General features: G+C 37.1%; 1 protein-coding gene, 1 long non-coding RNA gene and 1 pseudogene across 6 annotated transcripts in view; 1 reads left to right on the forward strand and 2 right to left on the reverse strand.

Moving 5' to 3' along the window:
• LOC137240126 (uncharacterized) overlaps positions 1–21,618 on the reverse strand; it is a 225,097-nt gene that overhangs the window by 41,584 nt on the left and 161,895 nt on the right. The gene's annotated exons all lie outside the window — the stretch shown is intronic.
• The window catches only part of D12 (YEATS domain containing 2 homolog D12), a 115,884-nt gene that overhangs the window by 28,368 nt on the left and 65,898 nt on the right, over positions 1–21,618 (forward strand). The gene's annotated exons all lie outside the window — the stretch shown is intronic.
• On the reverse strand, positions 50–2,098 carry LOC137240121 (uncharacterized; annotated as a pseudogene).

The raw sequence follows: 21,618 nt of genomic DNA on the forward strand, positions 1-21,618 counted from the left end.
CAATATTTGGAAACACACTTTCAATCAACTCTTCTGTTGATTGGAGAATGGTACAGATATTGTTCGGCAATGTAATCAATCCATTTGTATTATCGGCTCGAACTTTTTCATTGCCAATATCTAACAATTGCTTCGAGAACCTATCTGCAGATTGGAATTGAACCCGCATATTTATGTTCAATGTCAATTTTTGCACATGTCGCCACAGAAGAGAAGACTTTAAACATGCGTTGATCTCATCCGCCGGTGATGATCGTGGAACCACAGGCAATATTTGTCGAAAATCCCCTGACAATAATATTAATGCACCACCAAAAATTTCTTGATTCTGACGTAGATCTTGCATTGTACGATGTAATGCTTCCAGCGATTTTTTATGCATCATTGTACATTCATCCAATAGAATAATTGCTGCTTGTTGCAAAACTTTTGCCATCGCAGAATTTCTTGAAATATTGCACGTGGGATGTTCAATCACCTGTTAATTTGAAAATAATTACATTTTAATTAATATCGATTAAATTTTAAAGTGATCAATCAATAAATATAAGCATACCTGCACATTCAACGGCAATTTTAATGCAGAGTGCACTGTTCGTCCACCATCCAATAGAGTAGCAGCGATTCCCGACGAAGCAAGTGCCAATGCAATTTTTCGTTGCGATCAAATGGCTGCTAAAATGAGTGATATCACAAATGTTTCTCCCGTACCACCAGGCGCATCCAAAAAATATAATCCACCGACTTCATTTTGTATGATGGTATCATAGATATGTTTTTGATGGTCATTTAATTTAGGAACATTCAAATTCACAAATGTTTGCAATTCATTGGGATCATACTGTTGTTCACGTTGCAATTCTCGATCAAATAAATTATGCATTGGACGATTGGGTGGTGACAAACCTAATTGCCCTAATCCTTTATTTGCAATCGTGAGGCACATATCTTCAATCGCTATCAAGCCTCTTTATACATTTCTAATGAAATCAGCAAATCAGTGTTTCTTGTGTGATGACGCATTCGAATCAAATAGTCTTCTGCCATAAAATCTTTGTATTTGTTCCAAAATTCAAGAGGATTTGGTGGAAAACATGTTGACACTATTATGGCATATAAGATACGTATTTGATGTGGAGAAGAAGCAATCGATGCATCGTGAAGCGTTAAATCCCAATGCGCATCATTTTCAAGCAAACCTAATTGCTCGCATGTTTCACGATACGTTATACATAAATGACCATTCACTCTTCGCAAATATTGAAATGAACGTGGCCCAACAACATTTACTAACAACAATCGTAAATAATAACATTCTGCATTGTTTGGATCAACTGTGTACAATCTTCCCATGGTATCTGCCAAAAAAAAACACCCGGATGGCCATCAAGAGGTGTTCCTTGTTTACGTCGTTGCCATTTCTTTGCAGTCCAAGTGAAATAATGCGTTACATCTGAATACAGCAACGTTCTGGCAAAGATATCGCTTTCGCAAAATTAAAAGAATGCAGTTAATGTTGTTGCTGATGGTTGTGCTGCTCTCTGCTGTACATTTGCATCGGTAAAAGACACACGCTGGCCATTTTCAAGATGAACACCCAAATGAACCACAGCAGGATATCGCTCATGAATTGGAAATTAATAAGTTCTCCAAAGAGCTTCATTAGTGCTAATGTAGCGCCCCATTTGATATTGTGCGATTTCATCAATGCTATTGTCACCAGCTACTCCAAAAGCAGCCATATCACTGCCTTTATTCACATATTTGCAAATGTATTTAATCGATTTCACAGAATTACAGTACTCAACATTTATGTGAGCCTGAAATACTTTTGACAATAGTGGAGAATAAGGCACAATCCAACGATTATCAACTTCAACGTCTTGATTGCGTATTTTAATTGTTGTTGTATGGCCATTATCCTCCAGTGACCGACGTCGGTACAACGGGTATCCGTCGGCACTTGTAATAGTATCCGAAGTTAATGCTACTGGATACCGTTTTGCATGGCGAATTCATATTTATCTGACCGCAATGGCCATGGATCATATTTTTCGTGACAACTTCAAATAATTCTGGATCACTGATTTCATCTGGAATTTCAGCTGATATAATGATATCAATTTGATCGGGTGTTATTTTACGAACCAGCCATATCAAGATATGCGCGTGCGGCAGCCCTCTCTTTTGCCATTCAATCGAATACATCCAGCAACGCAGCTCCCCAAAAGTTCGCAATTTGATAATCAAATCCACCAGTGCTCTTACTTTTTGTCGAAATACACCTGCTGTTATATCGTGGCGATCTGTTGGTTTCTGACCATCAAATAAATTGTTTTTTATGTTAGACCACTGTGGATTGCATGTGAATGTTATGAATAGGTCGGGGCGACCATATTTGCGAACGTATGACATTGCACCTTGCGTATATTCGTGCATGTGGCGCGGACTGCCAACATATGTCGATGGTAAAATTGTTAAACGTCCGATATCATTAACATTGCCATCATTCACTATTGCATCTCGAAGTGTATGTATTCTTCCGATCGTAATTTGGCTTGATTGAATCGAAGATAATTAAGGCGTTCTGCTTCAATTTTCGCATACATGTCAACAACGTATTGGTGGAAAAGTTTGCCACATCGCATAATAAAGTTGTCTTCTTGTGGGCGAATCATGAATATATACGAATAATAATTCATCGCACTAACTGTTTTTTGTACGTCACGACCTATGATGAATACATTATCAGAAAATTAAAGTCATGTCTTCTTGTTATGAAATAAATACAATACATGTTAAATTGAATTCATTTAATTTTACCGGTTCGTGGATCTATCATTCGTATATTGATATGATAGCCGTCGTCACCTTTCCAGTGCAATAATGGATATTGTAATGCATCATAGCTGCGGTGAAGCTCTGAAACACGCCGTAATTCTTCATTTCTTCGATGTAGCACAATATCGCGAGATTGAAACTGGTCTCCAAGAATCACAATTGCCACTTCATCAATTGTTGGTGTATTAAATCGTCTCGCATGCTCTCCAAAGGGCGTTTTGTCAGCCCTTATAACGATTCTGTGATCATCAGATGGCATACGATCGAGAGCGGTTTTAAACAATCGAATTAATTCATTGTACTGATGTAAGAAGGTTTGAAGTTCAGAAACAATTTGTCGCCTTGCATGCGCAGCAATTATACAACGCCGATCCAATTCACAATTTGCATCTCCGATAAAATAGATTTGCAAAAATTGATGATCAGCATCAGGATACGGCAATAAGGATCCAGCTCGATGATAAATCTGACCTTGAATCTGTAATATTTTTTTGAAATGTAATTAGATACTGGATACGAATTCGTGAACACATCAAAAAAATTGCTGCTCAGATCGCAATTTTCATATGATATTCTGCATTAAGTAATTACCTTAAATGTCGGCATGAAATTGTCTCTTACAATTTTGGTCGCACCAAAAGAAGTCATTTGAAATGCCGCATTGTATTCTTGAATTTGAGACAAAAAATGCTTAAACGTTTGCGACGTTCCAAAAATGAATGAATGAAGTGGATCGGGGGGAGATTCAAATGCTGGTAGTCTCACTTTTCCATTAGCACAACACATGCAAGGCGTTTCACCCTGAAATTTGGCTGCATCACAAATGTGGACATCTCACGGTCATTCCACCAATATTGGCATGTTAACTATAATCATTTTCGCTATTGTAAGCGAAAGCAGCGTATTCCATCTCTTGCACAGCACGACGTGAAAGTCGTGTCGTTGATCTCGATGCTGGATTTAATGGATTTGGATCTGTCGATCTATGACGACGTGCGTTTCGTAATTGTTGTACTTGGTTTTGTTGTGAGCGTTCCTCTACACCTTGCGCTCTCCCTTGTTTAAATCTATAGGTAGAATTACGCGTACGTCGACCTATAGTTGATCGATTATGGAAAACATCTTTTTCAACTATGTTTTCTTGCACTGACCACACTTAAAATCACTTTTTAAATTAATAATAGTTGGAGAAATGTAGAGCGTTTTCTACATCTATGTATATGCCAAATCAATAGGCAAACGAAATTTGGTTTTTATATGGCTTTATTTTGTCGTAGCTCTTTGACGATTACAAATTCAATGATCTTACATGCTAAGAAAAAATTCAATTTAAGCAGCAGAATTTATGTTTAGGAATTTTCCATGGAAAAGTCCTGCTATTTAATGTTGACAAAATAAGCGATAAGTGCGAAGAGTATATAGGCAAAGTAATATTAGTGCAGGTGAGTGTGCATTATGTTGCTTCAGTGGGAGTGCAATCTATTATGCCGAAGATCACGCAGTGGAATACATGGAATGAACAAAGTAGATAAATCAGAGCACTTCGTGCTAAAGTTTATTACATTATAGGCAAGCATGAGTGAGATAAAAGTTCTTCTGTCATGCAAAGCCTAAAGTCCAAGCAATTTGTGCCTGCTTGTATGTGATGGGAGGCATTCTGGCCAGTGAAGCATACTTAAAGCAATATTTGTAAAAAATGTTTGAACTCCATTTTATAGGAGTTAGATTCATAGAAAGGATCCCATATTATTGAGCAATATTCAACACCACTTCTGACCAAGGATATATAAAGTGCCTTCAACGTCATAGGGTTCTTAAGGTCACTGTTGTTACGTCTACTGAACCCAACCATTCCAACAAATTTTGAAACAATGAAGACACTCTGTTTTTTATTCTTTTCGTCCAGTTTTTATTTATTTATTTTACCATCGCGGGTTCGAATCGAGCTCTCAAGGCCTAACAATAATTTTTTTTATCATTATTATTGTTATGATAAATTTTTTCTTAATTGAAAAAATTTTTAAATTAGAATAGAAGAAAGAAAAAATTTAGACAACTGCCAAAGCTCGTTGTATAGATCCATTTCGGGAACTGCTAAATTCCTTCATCGGCAACGTTTAGGCTCCGCTGCTATAACCATTCAGCCACCACAGCGGTTTTTTGTTTGTCTTCATTAATCCTACTTCTATTCTGGTTCGTGCCAATTGATATTCACAACACTGCGACATCTGTTGCAGAATGGCTGTGAAAATTGGACTTGTTTGTTGGCAATGCTGCCATAGTGTCATATTTTATTGACACTTTTTTCCCCGTGCTCTGGGATGTATTAACAATTTTTGTTGTTATATCGGCCTACTGATTTTAAGATCGCGGGTTCGAATCGAGCTCAAGGCCTAACAATAATTTTTTTTATCATTATTATTGTTATGATAAATTTTTTCTTAATTGAAAAAATTTTTAAATTAGAATAGAAGAAAGAAAAAATTTAGACAACTGCCAAAGCTCGTTGTATAGATCCATTTCGGGAACTGCTAAATTCCTTCATCGGCAACGTTTAGGCTCCGCTGCTATAACCATTCAGCCACCACAGCGGTTTTTTGTTTGTCTTCATTAATCCTACTTCTATTCTGGTTCGTGCCAATTGATATTCACAACACTGCGACATCTGTTGCAGAATGGCTGTGAAAATTGGACTTGTTTGTTGGCAATGCTGCCATAGTGTCATATTTTATTGACACTTTTTTCCCCGTGCTCTGGGATGTATTAACAATTTTTGTTGTTATATCGGCCTACTGATTTTAAGATCGCGGGTTCGAATCGAGCTCAAGGCCTAACAATAATTTTTTTATCATTATTATTGTTATGATAAATTTTTTCTTAATTGAAAAAATTTTTAAATTAGAATAGAAGAAAGAAAAAATTTAGACAACTGCCAAAGCTCGTTGTATAGATCCATTTCGGGAACTGCTAAATTCCTTCATCGGCAACGTTTAGGCTCCGCTGCTATAACCATTCAGCCACCACAGCGGTTTTTTGTTTGTCTTCATTAACATTCAACAAAAATTATTTATTTTACCTATTACGATATCTGGTGTAATGGATAAGTATTGTGCCAAGTGCGACATGCATTTTTCGCGTTCGGATACCCTTATTGTACCTTGTGGTGGCTTTTGCAAGAATATCTACCATCGCTCTTGCTGTGAAGGCAGCTTTTCAGAGTACGACGTGAATTTGCTTACGAAGAACCGCCACCTAAGTTATATGTGCGCGGATTGCCTAAATGCCTACGGCAAGCTTTGTAACGCCTATGACGCTGTGTTGGCATCCCATAAAGCTACATTGGAGTCCACAATGATTGCCTTTGACCTTAAATTTAAGGATTTGTTTGCGGAGATGGCTGATATAAAAAATGTCATCAAAAAACATTTTAAAGATAATGACGACTCTAACAAAAACAATGAGAGGTGTGGAGGTGATGGCTGATGGCACAAATAAAATAAAAAATGTTGTCGGCTCTATCAGTAATCCGAACTCGTTGAGTAGTGGTAATATTAGTTGCGCGCTCAAACCTCATACTCTATCGATTTCACCTACACTAATGCAGCCATGTATACATTGCCATTTGCTCGCCCGATCACCTGTTTATGCAAGTCCAATTTCTGCTGATAACAATAGTGAGCCTTTTTGCGTACACTCAGCCACCCCCTCGCATGATTTCAATAAACAAATGTCTTATGTTAACGATTGACAGCACCTGTTAATACTGAGGATATTCCCAATACAACTGTTAACCCCAGTACTGCTGCTAACTTTGAATTGTCTAGTAAGAACAAGACTCCAGCTTCAAATAACAAAGCGAATGCTGTTGGGAACAGCACCAATTCTGTTAATGATGATGATTCTGATGGTGTTGATGTTCCTGTACCTGTTAATACTGCTGATATTCCCAATACAATTGTTAACGCCAGTGCTGCTGCTAACATTGCAATGTCTAGTAAGAACAAGACTCCAGCTTCGAAAAACAAAGCGAATGCTGTTGGGAACAGCACTAATTCTGTTAATGCTGATGATCTGATGCTGTTAATGTATCTGCTATTCAACCCAATTCTGGTAATGATTCGACTGCTGTAACAACAACCGCACTCGCAGCCCCTGTTTCTGAATCGGTTGCTTTAGAAACTGGTGCTCCTAGGAAGGTTACTGCTGTTCCCCCCCGTAGGTTCATTTTTGTATCACGGCTCCACGCATCGCTGACGGAAGCTGATATCTCTAACTGCGTATGCTCCAAGCTTGGTGTTGAACTTAACAGCAATATTAATGTTTATAAGTTTAATTTTAAGTCTGGGAGAGAGATCTCTTCTTTCAGAATCTTAGTTCCTGACACATTTCTTGATAGGGTACTCGACTCTACTTTCTGGCCGAAGCACTCTGTGGTGCATTTGTTTACTCGAAAGTCGAACCGTGATCGCGCTACTTTAAATGCATCAAAAAACTTGCCAGGCAACACTCCAGAAGTGGTACAAACTTAAATTATGTCTTATCAAACGTAAATAATATCTCACTTAGTATATTTTATCAGAACGTTAGGGGGTTGAATACCAAACTAACGGAAATTTTTCTACTGAGTCATGAGAGTTCTTATGATGTACTCGTTTTTACTGAGATTTGGCTAAAACCAACAGTTTTTAATGCTGAAGTTTTATCGAGTTCGTTTCAAGTGTTTAGAAAAGACCGACTGGCCAGATCTGGTGGAGGTGTGTTAATTGCCGTTCACACTAGGTTTTCCGCGGAGGAACTACCTTTTCCTGACTGTGAGGATGCTGAGCTTCTTTGTGTGAGAGTAAAGCTTTCCTCAACCTACAAATATTTTATAGCCAACTACATTCCCCCACAATCTGACATTTCCTTATATTTGAATCATTCCTGAATAGTGTGCAGTACTGCCAGGGCCTGTGATTCTGTCACTGTACTTGGTGATTTTAATCTGCCATGTGTGTCATGGAGTCTTATCGATGGGAAGCTAGTCCCTACTTCTTCTCCCGCTATCCAGTATGACTTCCTAAACGAGTTTGCAGATGTTGAACTTTTTCATGTTAACAACATTCAGAATAAATTCGGTAAATGCTTGGATTTAATTTTCTCAGACGATTCAAATTGTTTTGTAAATCGAAGCGATCCCCTTGCCCTGCCTGAAGATGTGTATCATCCTGCTCTCGCGATGTTTATGGAGTCTCATAATTTATCTGAGTGTTCTTCCAACGTAGTGCGAAAGACCCCTCATCGATTTCTGTTTAGAAAAGCCAATTGGTCTAAAGTAATACTCGAAGTATCGAGAATAAATTGGCCTGAGTACGATGGGGATATTGATGAGAGTATATCCCATTTTAATAATGTATTATACGGAATATTTAAAAAATGCATACGTCCGAAACCACTGCTATATCATCATCGGCTTGGAGCACTAAAGAATTGAAACGCCTGAAAAATCAGAAGACGCGTTCATTCAAACGTTACAAACTTTCTGGATCAATGACCGACTATGCGGCCTACTCAATTTTACGTCACAAATATAACACATTGAACAGAATTTGTTACAAGAACTATATCAGTAGGATTAAAAGCCAAATTTTTGTCAATCCTAAGTCGTTTTACAGCTTCGTTAATTCAAAAAGGAAGATAAAAGGGTTTCCTTCTACAATGAAGCTAAATGATCAGATTTCCAATGATAGCTTCGAAATTGCTAACATGTTTACGGATTTCTTCGAATCTAATTATTCAAACACCTATGATTACCCGCCATCGAATTATCCTTTCAGATTGTCTCCTCTGGATTCCCAGGCAGTCCCATATATATGTACTGATGATGTTTTAACTCATCTGGAAAATCTAAAAATTTCTTACTCTAGTGGTCCGGATCAAATACCGTCGGTAGTGCTGAAGTCTTGTGCTCGATACTTATATCAACCTCTAATCTGTTTGTTTAATGCGTCCCTGAAGCAGGGGGTATTCTCCAAGAAGTGGAAAGAATCATTCATTATACCACTTCATAAAAATGGAAGCAGAACGTGGGTTATAAATTATAGACGAATAGCCAAACTCAACACTATTCCTAAGCTATTTGAATTGATTATCACAAAACAGATTGCTTTTAGAGTATCTTCATTAATTGACTTTTCACAACATGGCTTTTGCAAAGGTAAATCAACGGTGTCCAACTTGCTCGAGTTTACAACCTTTGTGTCCAAAAGTTTTAAGACTAATTGTGAAGTTGATGTTATTTATACTGATTTTAGTAAGGCATTTGATAAAGTTTCTCATTCTATACTTTTATTCAAACTTGATCGGTTAGGATGTGATCGATTTTTGCTGACCAATTTGATTTTATTAAATTCAGAATTATTATAGGCTTGTATGGTCAGATATTTGAACAGTGCAAGATTAAACTTCACTTATAAACCCGACGTTTCGCCAAGCTCCTTGGCATCCTCAGGGGCTGGACATCTTTATTTAAAAACAATAACAATAACAAAGACAAATTTGTAAAAACAAGTTGGAACATAAACATTGTTAAATCATGACACAAACATTAAATGCGGAAAAAAGAAACTCACATGAAATAATAATTAAAATAAAATATCACAAAACTCATAAAAAAAATAAAAATAAATGTAAGGCGCGATAACCTCCGAAGAGATCTAAGGCCGAGCTTCTCTTGCAATTTGCGTCGTGCTCCTCTTGATTTTTCCCTACAAATTGGCCGGACGGGACCTACATGTTTTATGCCGACTCCGAACGGCATCTGCAAGGCAGATGAGTTTTCACTGAGAGCTTTTCATGGCAGAAATACAATCGGAGCGCTTGCCAGACACTGCCGAGGGGCGACCCCGTTTAGAAAAATTTTCTTCTAATTGAAAAATCTTATTTCTAAAATAGGCGGAGCACGCTACCATCACACCACGGTGGCCGCCAAAACAAAACTCATAGGAGTATATAATACCATGCATGTTTGGTATATTTGTCAAAACTAATTTCAAATCATAAGCATAATAGATATGCTGCCGCAATTTGATCAGTATCTTCTCGTCTATTTACTGTTTTCTCTCTATTTTTTAGTATGTAAAGACTCTCTAGTGTGTACCGCTTTTTCTCTTTCCTCTCTGTGTCTATTATTTTTGTATTTTGTAAATCAGCGGTGTGTCCATGTGTTAGAATATGTTGAGCAAGTGCCGTTCCGCTTTTCTTTTTGTTTATGTCCGCTTCGTGCTCTGCTAGTCGAACTCCCAATTTTCTTTTCGTCGTCCCTATGTATATTTTGTCGCATTGTGTGTTTTCTCCACCTTTGCATTGTACTTGGTAGATTACATTGTTTTGTTGGTGTGGTTCTACTGGGCTTTTTGTCTTGGTAAATATAGTGGAGAGAGTGCAGTTGGATTTGTATGCTAGAGAAATATTACGTTTTTGTTTATGTTTGCGTGAACTTTTTCTGTGAACTTTGGTATGTAGGTGATGCTGTGGTATTGTTTTGTTTCGGTAGGTGTTTGTGTGGTTGTTGTATGATGTTGCTTTTTGTTAGTCTCTTTTAATTTCTGTTCTATTAGGGTCTTCACTAATTGGCTCGGGTAGTTGTTGTCTGTAAGCAATTTGTAAATTTTTTCCTTGTTGGAATTTAAAAACTGATTGTGACTCAATGTGAATATTTTGTTTATTATGTTTTTTGCAGCGTTTATTTTGTATTTTTTAGTTGAGTAAAATCCTATTGTCAGTTCTGTGAATGAGCACATCTAAGAAGGGGATTTTTGAGTTTACCTCTTTTTCTGTTGTAAACTGTAGCCGATTGTGGTACTGATTTAGAGTTCTCAGTATGATGTCTGAGTCATCTCGTTTTACAATAGCAAATATATCATCCACGTACTTAACTATGAACTTGATATTTATTTTACGTAGTTTTTTCAATTCCAAAATAGTGTTGTCTAGTAAGTCATCCATGATGATATCTGCTATTGTCGGTGAAAGAGGGTTACCCATGGGCATACCAAAGCTTTGGGTGTAAATTTTCCCATCATACATAAAATAATTATTATCTTTCAGACAAAAATTCAGTAATTTTAAAAATTTGTTTTTTGGTATGTTACATTGTAGTTGTTGGAATTTGTCCATTATTATCTTTATTGCTAAGTATATGGGGATGTTGGTGAATAGGGAGACTACATCGAAGGATACTAATATGTCGTCGCTACATATTTCAATGTTTTCCAATTTATCTTTGAGTCTAAACGAGTTTTTTACATTGTATTCTTCTGAGATTAAATTGTTTAGTATTTTACCAACGAACTTTGAAAGACCATAACATGGAACGTTCATTGATGAAGCTATGGGACGTAAGGGTAAATTCGGTTTATGAATTTTTGGTAAACCGTATAATCGTGGTGCATTTGCTGCCGTACATGTGAGGTGATGTTTGTCTTTAAGACTCATCAGTTTATCTTTGTAAAGTTCGTTGATAAGGTTGTTGTTTTGTTTCTGTAGCGTGTCTGTTGGGTCGTTTCTAGCCGTTCTGTATGTGCTTTTGTCCTCAAGTAGTTTGCCCATTTTCTCTTTGTAATCTGTCTTGTACATAACAACTGTCTTGTTGCCTTTGTCTGAATCCGTGACGATGATATCTTTGTGTCTTCTTAGAAGAGCCTTTGCTTTGCTGTGGGTTTCCAGTATAAATTTGTCCGTTGGGCTATGTTTAATTTGCCGTTTGTATTGTGAGATTCTGTTGCTTAATCGGCATCTTTCCATTTCTTTAGCTCTCTCGTTCTCAAATTGCTGTATCACTTGCTCAATCTCTGCTATGATTTTTAAAGGTTTGAATGTGGTGTTTGTTGTAGGAAGTGTACATTTTTTCCCAAGAGAGAAGCCATTTGACTTCTTCAGGAAAATTTATTTTCGTGTAGTTTATGAACCAGTCACTGTTCACTCTTATGCCCAAAGTTCGTAGTTGTTTCTGCTTCAGTTTCTCAAGTTTGGATGTTTGTGTTTTTTTTATTTCGTCTGCCATTCTCTGGCTTAGAATTGTTTGATTATGTGTGACAGAGTAGAAATCACTTACATTAAGGTTGTGTTGTAGTTGTCGCTCAGCACAGATTATTTGATCTCTAGTTGAGTGTATGTTGATGTTTGTTTGTGTGATTTCTAAATTTAGCATTTTTTTGTGTAATAGTCTTTTTGCCTTCTCTACTTGTTGAATTATGTGTTGTGATGTTGTTTGTATGGATATCCTCTTGGTTGAATCAGTCAGGTGTTGGGGTATTATTTCGTATTTCCTACATTACAATAGGAATTTCAGTTGCGCTGTTTGTTTTGTTAGTTTTTGTTTCTGTTTACTGGGTTGTTTAAGGGTTTTATATGTTTCTTTTCCGTATTTATATCGCATATGTTTGTAGAAGTGTTTCATGCTGGATTATTTCGCTCTTTGTTTGTGTTGGTAGAAAGTAAATAAAGATGTGAAAATTGTTTGTCGGCAGGCCTTCCGATAAGATTTTAATAGGTGATCGATTTTAGGTTAGGATTTCCTCCTTTGCTTCTATCTTGGGTTTCTTCTTATGTGAAGGAAAGAAAACAAACAGTTATATTTAATAATTGTTGGTCTCGGTTCATAAAAGTAACTTCTGGTGTTCCTCAAGGCATCCATCTTGGTCCGGTTTTGTTCCTGTTGTTCATTAATGACCTTCTTAGTGTTTGAAGAGCTGCAAGCCGTTGATGTACGCTGATGATGTTAAACTTGTAATGCCTATCCGCTCACCCGTGGATAGGGCATGTCTTCAGGCTGATCTGAATAGTCTAGGTGACTGGTGTAATGTAAACGCCATGTCACTAAACCTACCTAAATGTAAGTTCATGTGTTTTACAAGGAAGTCCTTCCAATCGCATGATTATGTTATACTATGTAATCAAGCAAGTCACTAATTTTATTGATTTAGGCGTTACAATGGACCCGAAACTCGATTTTAAACTTCATATTGAATCTTGCATGAATAGCGCTAAAGGTACTTTGGCTTTCGTTAAACGTTGGTCTAAAGAATTTAATGACCCATACGTTACAAAAACTCTTTTTATATCATTGGTCAGACTTACTTTGGAATATGCTTCAATAATTTGGAATCCGCGTTATCAGGTTCATTCTGACAAGCTGGAATCGGTCCAGAAACAATTTTTGCTTTTCGCTTTAAAACACTTACCATGGGATCATTCTAAAGATCTCCCCCCCCCCCCCCCCCCCCCCCCCCCCCTCCTATTGCAGCCGGTTAAAACTAATACAGCAGCCCACATTGCAAGAGCCGCAGGGAGATGCTTGGTGTCTTATTTATTGTTAAATTAATAAGGGGGTCAATAAATAGTCCATTTTTGCTTGGTGAAATTAAGTTTAACGTTCCTATTAGGCCATCTAGACATTTTCAATCAATTTTTTTAGCTACATGCAGGTCGAATTATGAATTGCACGAACCACTTCGCTGTTTATGTCGTGATTTTAATAAACACTGTAAAAATTTAGACATCTGCGACTCGTTTCTTGGTATTAAAAAATACCTTTTAACTACATTAAATTTGAAATGAAGCAAAGAACGCTAAACCGTAATATACTGTTCAACCCTCTGTTTCAAATATGAAGTACCAGTTACTTGAAACTTGTTTGCAAAATTGCGTTGTGATCATTATTTTTATATGTATGCAATAAAATTTACTCTGTATAAATTCTATTCTCTATATGGGGTATTCCATCCCATTTCGACCAATTTTGAACCCGACCCCTTTAGAATTGGCTGAAAGTTTTTCTTCTTTTTCTAGCTTACGAAAGACGTTTTCAGAAGTTTTTCAAATTTTTTCATCCAACTCAAAAAAAGTTATGAATTTTAAAAAAAACACTGTTTTTGTTTTCAAAATGCTATAACTTTTTCAAAAATTGACCGTTTGGGATCTTTTTTTTTTTTAAATTTGTTTTTAAATGTACTTTTCGGAAAAAATACAAAAAAAATTTTAAAGTTTTTTTTTTTTCAATTAAATAAAAAAAAAAATAAAAAATTAGTGGGGATGATTGCAGAATTGATTAAAGTTTTTTATGATAAAAAGAAAGGGTGAAATTCGAAAAATCTCGAAAAACTGAAAAATTGCAAAAAAAACTTTAAACATTTTTTTGAATTTTTTCCAAAAATTACATTTAAAAACAAATTAAAAAAAAAAAGATCCCAAACGGTCAATTTTTGAAAAAGTTATAGCAGTTTGAAAACAAAAACGGTGTTTTTTTAAATTCATAACTTTTTTTGAGTTGGATGAAAAAATATGAAAAACTTCTGAAAAACGTCTTTCGTAAGCTAGAAAAAGAAGAAAAACTTTCAGCCAATTGTAAAGGGGTCGGGTTCAAAATTGGTCGAAATGGGATGGAATACCCCATTATCGACTATTAATTTGCTTTATTGTCAATTTCATAAATTATTATTCAATAGCTCCTTCATGAGTACATTTTAACACATTTACAACATTTTAACTTTTGCTTACTTCTAAGTTTTTAATTGAAATTTTCAAGCGTTTAATTAAATACTGTTTAAATATTACTTTAAAATTGATGCCTGCTTATGTTGTTTATATCGTGTATTGAGAATTAAGTGTCGGTATATTTGGTCTGTATAATTGTTTAATTTGTAGACTGATAATTAAATAAATAAATAAAGGTGACTAGAAAAAGAGAGTTTGGAGTCAAAAATTACACCAAAGTTTTTACTCTCTTCACAATGATTAAGAGATTTAGCATTTAGTTTGTAGATAAAGTATGTGGCAGTTTTTTTTTTTTTTTTTTTTTGAATAAGACAACACAGCATTTGTTTGAATTTAAAAATAAATTATTGTCTGCGCACCATCCGCCAAAAGAGTCTAGATCAAAACCGGTAGAAATAGTTTGACAAATAAATAGTATTTTTTGTCAAATATATAGTTTTAGTTTTATATTTCAATCATTAAAGGGGAGGAGTGATGGGAAAACATATTGAGTAAAAAGTGCTAAGTCAGGAGAAAAAATTTGTTTTGAGCACGGAGATTGTGCTAAGTCATAAAATAGCTGCTGGGTTGGCACACATGATTTTTATTTATCTTTTTCAAAGCTTCTACACTCAAAAGGATTGCAATTAAGGTATCCTCATTCACAGTTTTGAAAAAAGATGGGTATTTCAAAAATTATTCAGTTTTTTTCGTCTCCTGTAAAATTCGTAAAAGTTGGCTTAGCACATTTTCACATTAATCTAAAGATATGTGAAATACTTATTTTCTGCTGCTGCTGCTGCCGGTTTTTACTATTGTTGTTGCTGCTGCTGTTGATGTTAAATGCTGGTGGTGGTGGTGGCGTTTAAAATGGCGATGTTGCACAGTTGGCTAGTGGCGTGAGTTTTAAATTCCGTTAATTAATAGCGTTATTTTGTATGAACATTTTCCATTTTGACTTTATATTATCTCCGTTATATTTATTGTAGTTTTTAGTTGATTTTATTAAATTACAGATTTTGTTTTATTTCTGTTGAATTTATTCGTAGTATTAGTGTCTTTGTTAAAAATTTTCTTTTATAAAAGTATTTAATTTCGTATTGCGATTAATTTATTCGTATTTTTGTTTTTAGGTAGTTTTATTATTTAGCCAATGTCCTCTCGGTCTATTACACAGTGCTACAAAAAAAACATATCTCAAGAACTTTTGTAGCGACCTAGTGTCCGTTGTAGGTCTTGATGAGTAGATCAAGATGCCGTGTTTCAAAATTTTCTAACACCCCGAAATTTTCAAGTTATTGTTGAAAAACTGTTTTTCTTGTACCTCGCGCATTCAAAAATTCGTTACTCCGTCATTTTTCCATCAATTTTTGAAATTTTTTAAAAGTTATCTAAAATTTTCTCGTTTTTTTAATTTTTCAAAGTTTGACGCATTTTTAATGTATCATTTCTGTAATGAATTTTTTTTTTCTTAAAGAGGTTGAGAGAACATTATATTTCGAGTAAACAAAGTACTGGTTGATCAAATTCGGTTTAGAATTGTTGAAATGACAACACTTTTTCTGAACAAGAAAATTTTGCTCTCATCGTATAATCGATATCGCGCCATGTCAGGGTTGAATGTATGATTTCAGTATATCGCTGCCATCGTATTGAACATTCTTATCGTTTCTTTTATTCCACCCATTATTTTTTGTTATAACAAAATTTCAATTATTGACTTTAATTATTTAAACAATTTCGATATTTTTTATTTATCTACATATATCATCTCTCGAGTAATTTTATTTCGCTCCTATGTTGGAGAGAAAAAATAAAGAAATAAATAGTTGCAAATATATTTACATCAAATTTTGTTTTATATTATGTACTTAATACAAAAAAAAACTTCGAATTTCGATAGCTGTTAAAAATGTTTGCTAGATCTTCTACGTTTATAAGCCACATCGTCAGTATCGCGTTTTAGAGACCAGCAATAATTTGCCAGCATTCTGATCTGACTTTTTCCGACAAAGCGTTTTTCGATCTCTAATAGTTCCTGATGGAACCGTTCTCCCTGTTCGTCACTGAATTGTCAGGGAAGAAATTCAAATGTGAATGCAGAAAATGGGCTTTGTGTCGTTGATTTCTAGGCCGTCAGAGTTTTCTTCATCATCAGCTTCTAATGAATTTTGCAGTTCGGAAATTGCATCACGAATAGTCGATATTTCTCCCTTGATTGGATGAGATACAGTTAACACATTGGCATATTGTATACGGTCACGGGTTTTGTAGTGATGACCAACAGTATTTGTTTTGCAGAAGTAGCAATCTTCTGGCTTATGGAAAAGTTGACGATGCCATATCATTGGAGTTGAGAATGGTAAAGGTTGTTTGTTGCATTTCCCAGTTTTCCATTTTTTTAGTGCGCTGCAGCACTTCACACAAGCATACTCTGGTTCATACCAAACATTTTCACTATACACGCGATTAAAGATAGATGTGAAAGCTTCTGTGAGAGCTGCATTGGTTTTTAATTGTATACGATGTTTCGTATCAACGAATAACCCGCAGACGTAAGAAAACTTATTACGCTTATCACATATTTTTAAAAAAGTACCTTGTAGCAACACGTACAACCACTGACTGATTTGATTCTACCAAAATGACAGTATCCTAACTTTCGTCTTGTCAGTTATCTTACAGAGGCAAAGAGGCAAATGTCTCGGAGAGCAATTAAATAACTGTGTATCTCATTTCCACAAACAAGAAAAACCGTTGTCAAAACCGTGGTCATATCAATTTTTCCTAACACATGATTTGATGATAAAAGTAAATAATTTTGTTTATCTTTATTTCATAATTAAATCATAAAAAAAGGTTAAACGGAGCATAGAGAATTCTCAAAACAACGGCGACGATATACTGAAATCATACATTCAATCCTGACATGGCGCGATATCGATTCTACGATGAGAGCAGAATTTTCTTGTTCACAAAAAGTGTTGTCATTTCAACAATTCTCAACCGAATTTGATCAACCAGTACTTTTTTTACTCGAAATAGAATATTCTCTCAACCTCTTTAAGAAAAAAACTAATTCATTAAAGAAATGATACATTAAAAAACCGTTGTTGCCAACTGCCCGCGCCTATCAAATACAGCTAAAGGTCCACGCACATAAACTACATTATAACTTATGATTATTTTCCTTATAAAGGTAACGAAAAGCCCGCACTCGATGAATCCACGTCCCAACCCGCTTGGGAGAAATCAAAAGGATACATGAGTTGTACATGATTCATTAAGCAGGAAAAGCGTGAAAAGAAGCTCGGGCTTCCAAATTTCTAAGATCATGTGATAATCCACGATATGATTATTAAAAAGTTGCTAATATCTCTAAAGAGAGAAGACTTAATGCTCATGATGAGCATACTAACTGGGTATTGCTTTTGGCGTCACATGCATGTACATTAAGCCACGTTAGTAAACCTCGTCGTCGCTGGTACCAACGTCGCGTTGATGGTGTAGCCGAGTAAGCAAATCAGTTCACTTTCTATTTTACATATGCATTGCACATGTTTTATGCCATTTTTTTTAATATAAATTCAAGAGGATATTATGTTCAATAGCCTCCTAACCTGAAATTTTCAATCCTTGGGTTTTAACCACGATATAAAAGATATTACCTTTACATTGATATGCACATTTGATCGCATGTGTATGTCGATTTAAAAATTCCATGGTTGAAACAATTTCCACACCCAAGTTAACTAAATATGTGTTGAAGAAAATACTACAACTATAATTATGGTAGTAAGCGCAACATAATGAGTCAACATATTTAGCGATACACGTACAAATCCAATGTAAACTTACGTTATAATTACCTTATAGAATACTAACTACAATTATATTGAATTTCTATTAAATAGCTGTTTGTTAATACATATAAATTTTTGGGTTATTTAAATTGAAAGGCTTATTGTTTTGAACATGAGGATTAAGTTGATTGAATCTAAAGTATATCATTTAAATAGATAACTATCAAAAGCTAGTATTAAGGAAGCAGGGAAATTTTGTTAGAGATTTTCTTATGCATAAAATGAGACATTGTGAATTGTTATAGATGGAATTTTAGGGTTTTATTTGGCCGTTGACGAAATGTAGGGATATTGGTGGTTAAGAGGAAGTACGTATTAATTGGGTTAACCGAATAACAATAATTTTTTTTTCAGGGTAACAGGTCGGGTGGTTAGATACATGTGGAGTTCTTCCAGCCTTTCTTCCACATAAACGACGATTGGTGTAACGTTCCTTTTTCTTCTTTCTTGCTTTTTCTTTTTCCTAGTCAATTGTTTGTTTTTGTTTTGCATTGTCAATTTGCTGGTGCAATTCCGCGTGGAATACCCCCTTGCTACCGTAGGCATATATTTAAATATTTTTTGTGCGACCTCGTTGCGTGAGGCTGAAGCACCCACACGCCCAATTTCCCTGAGCTAAGCTGAAGCGTAGCTAGATATGCCACCTCGCTTCAGTCCAAACGCACCTTTCTAAATTTTCCTTATTTGAATAGCGTCGTGAGGAGAAGTTCGATACACGGTAGAATAATAAACGAAAATGTTAACACAATATTTGACACTTTAAAACTTATTTACCAGAAAGAAAGTAGTTACACAGGTTCAACAGTCAGACACACAAAAACAAATAAACACAAAAAAATAAACGCAAAGCAACAAACTGTAACGAAGCTTTTCCGCATCCCCGTTGCTTCTTCAATAATTGCTGGTTTGTGTCATTAGTGGTTTGTGTCATCTCCTTGGTTTTTCGACCGTCTCGTATGGAACCGGGTCAGCATTCTATGCGCTTCTGGCTCGCCATTTCTATGCGCTTCTGGCTCGCCATTTCTTCCGTGAACGGCTGTCTACACAGTCCGGGTATTCCTTCTCCGCTCCGCGTGTATCGCAATAACCTTTCCATGTTTTCAGCCACGTAGACGTCACAGTCGTTGTTGTTGTTTTGTTGTGGCACCTCGAGTACTAACTCCTGGGCCTTAAACGCGTCATGCCCGTACCGCTACATGTATTCCCATCGGAGGAAGTCCACCCAAGCCTGCATTGCGTGCGGAACTTTGGCCCTGTGCATCGACTCCGCTACCCATACATACCGCTCCTGCCAGTATTCCGTGTCAGTGAAGTGGTGTGTGACTGCTGCATTTGTCAGACCGAGCAAGTACCAGTGTTTGGCTGCGTTTTGGGGCGCGAGGATCACACTCTTGCCAAACAGGTCGACGTTCCGGACCCAGCGGAGTATGCGTCGGTAGTTTTCCCCTATGTTCCACTTCTGAGTCAGCTGCCAGACCACGAACGGGCTGAGAGTCGTATTTTGTTGCCCGTGTTGCTCTTCCAGTCCCTTTGCCCAATCGTCAATGACGGTGTCAGTCAACCATTGAGATCCTATGAGTGCATTGAGGTCAGTTGCATAGAGGGGTATGCCGCCTGGTCCTGCCAGGAATATTGTCGTAGGCGTTTCCCTCTTCGGTGGAGCTGTCTCCTCATCCGAGGAGAGCTCGATGACTGCCGGAAACTGCCCAGCCTCCACGTCTATCTTATTTAGAGTGGCTGTTGATGGTGATGTTCTGGTCCTATTGTGTGCCTTGGCCACGTCTTCCTCCCATTTCGTTATGCGCGTAGTGTGTACTATAAGTTCGGTTGCCCGTCTTGTTGTTTCTGCATGCGTCTGACGTTGGTGCCAACATAAGTTGCGGCTGCGGCTGATTCAGTGTTCGCGGTGTTGGCGTTGCCTGCAGTGTTTGCCGGTGTAGTAGCGCGTTCGACATCAGCGTGCGTGACTGCGCGTATAGTTGCGCGCATGTTGTTGGCGTCGGCGCCGGTAGTGTTTGACGGTGTAGTAGTGCGTGCGACGTCAGCGTACGTGTTTGCGCGTGTAGTTGTGCGCATGTTGTTGACGTCGGCGCCGGTAGTGCTTGAGGGTCGTTCCATCTGTTGTGCTATGATCCTCTTGACTGTTCTGTTCGCCCGTTGGGTTTTCTTGCGGGGTGTCGGGCGCCGTGCATTGTTGTCGTATCCCCATTTCCTTGAGGTAACGCTGCCACATTGTGCTGGTGAACTGGACGCCGTTGTCCGATGTCAGTATCTTGGGAGCACCAAATCTTGTGAGGATGCGTTCTCTAAACGAGCGGGCGAAGCCCCCCTGCTGTAGCACGCCTCATGGGGATCAGTTCCACACATTTACTGAAGCGGTCGAAAAATACTAATATCATCGTGTTCCCGTGTGTGGATCGTGGGAGTGGTCCGACGAAATCGACACACCGTGGCGAATGGTTCTTGGACCGCCTGTTCTTAGGCTTCCTTGTACCTCTGGCAAGACTCGCACTGTCGTACGTATCGTACATGTGTCCAGCGCTTGGGATATCGTGGTTTTCTTCTAATATTCGTTGTCGCAGTGGTGGGGGCACCCAAAATTTCCAAGAGACCGCTTCTTCATCGTGTGACCGTCAGGGAACATGGCGGTACAATTGTCCATGTTGTATTATGTAGTCAGCATATTTCTCTGCGTTAGTGCGCACTTCGTTTACGCGCTCGTGCCCCCCAAAAATTTTGGTTTTAATTTAAGGCCAACACCGAATTGCGTGCGTTTTATTGCTACCATTTCACCGATTTTGTAGATTTTCGATGGTTTACGTCGATGATTAAATGACCTTTTATTCTCATTTTGAATTTTAAAGATTTGATCCTTTGCCGCCTTTCGTATAGCCTCACGTTCAGCGTCAAAACTTTCAATAAATTCGTCTTCTATTAGCTGTCTGATATTGTGATCGTTCTTTGTACGCATTTTGATACCCACCATAAGTTCGAAGGGTGTTTTATTTATGCTTCTAACGTACGTAGAATTAACTGCTTGCTGTACGTCACCAACGAAGCGATACCACTTTGTTGGGTCTTCCACGCTAAGTTTTGCCAAAACATTAATTATTGTCGCATTCAACCTTTCCACCTGACCATTTGCACGAGGCAGACCGGTTGTTACTTGAAAATGTTTGATATTTTCTGCTTCACAGTAATTTTTAAATTCGTCAGAGGTAAAAGCTGAGCCACGATCAGATATAATCCGTACAGGATTACCAAAGACAATACTTTGCATTTGCAGCTTTGAAACAACTTCTTTAGCAGATGTCGTGTTGGTAGGATAAAGCCACGCGAATTTCGTAAACGAGTCAATGACAGCCAAAATGTGCTTATACTGCTTATTTGTTGACTCCAA

This window comes from Eurosta solidaginis, chromosome 2 (genome assembly GCF_040869045.1).
Source record: "Eurosta solidaginis isolate ZX-2024a chromosome 2, ASM4086904v1, whole genome shotgun sequence".
In the NCBI taxonomy this organism is placed as follows: domain Eukaryota; kingdom Metazoa; phylum Arthropoda; class Insecta; order Diptera; family Tephritidae; genus Eurosta; species Eurosta solidaginis.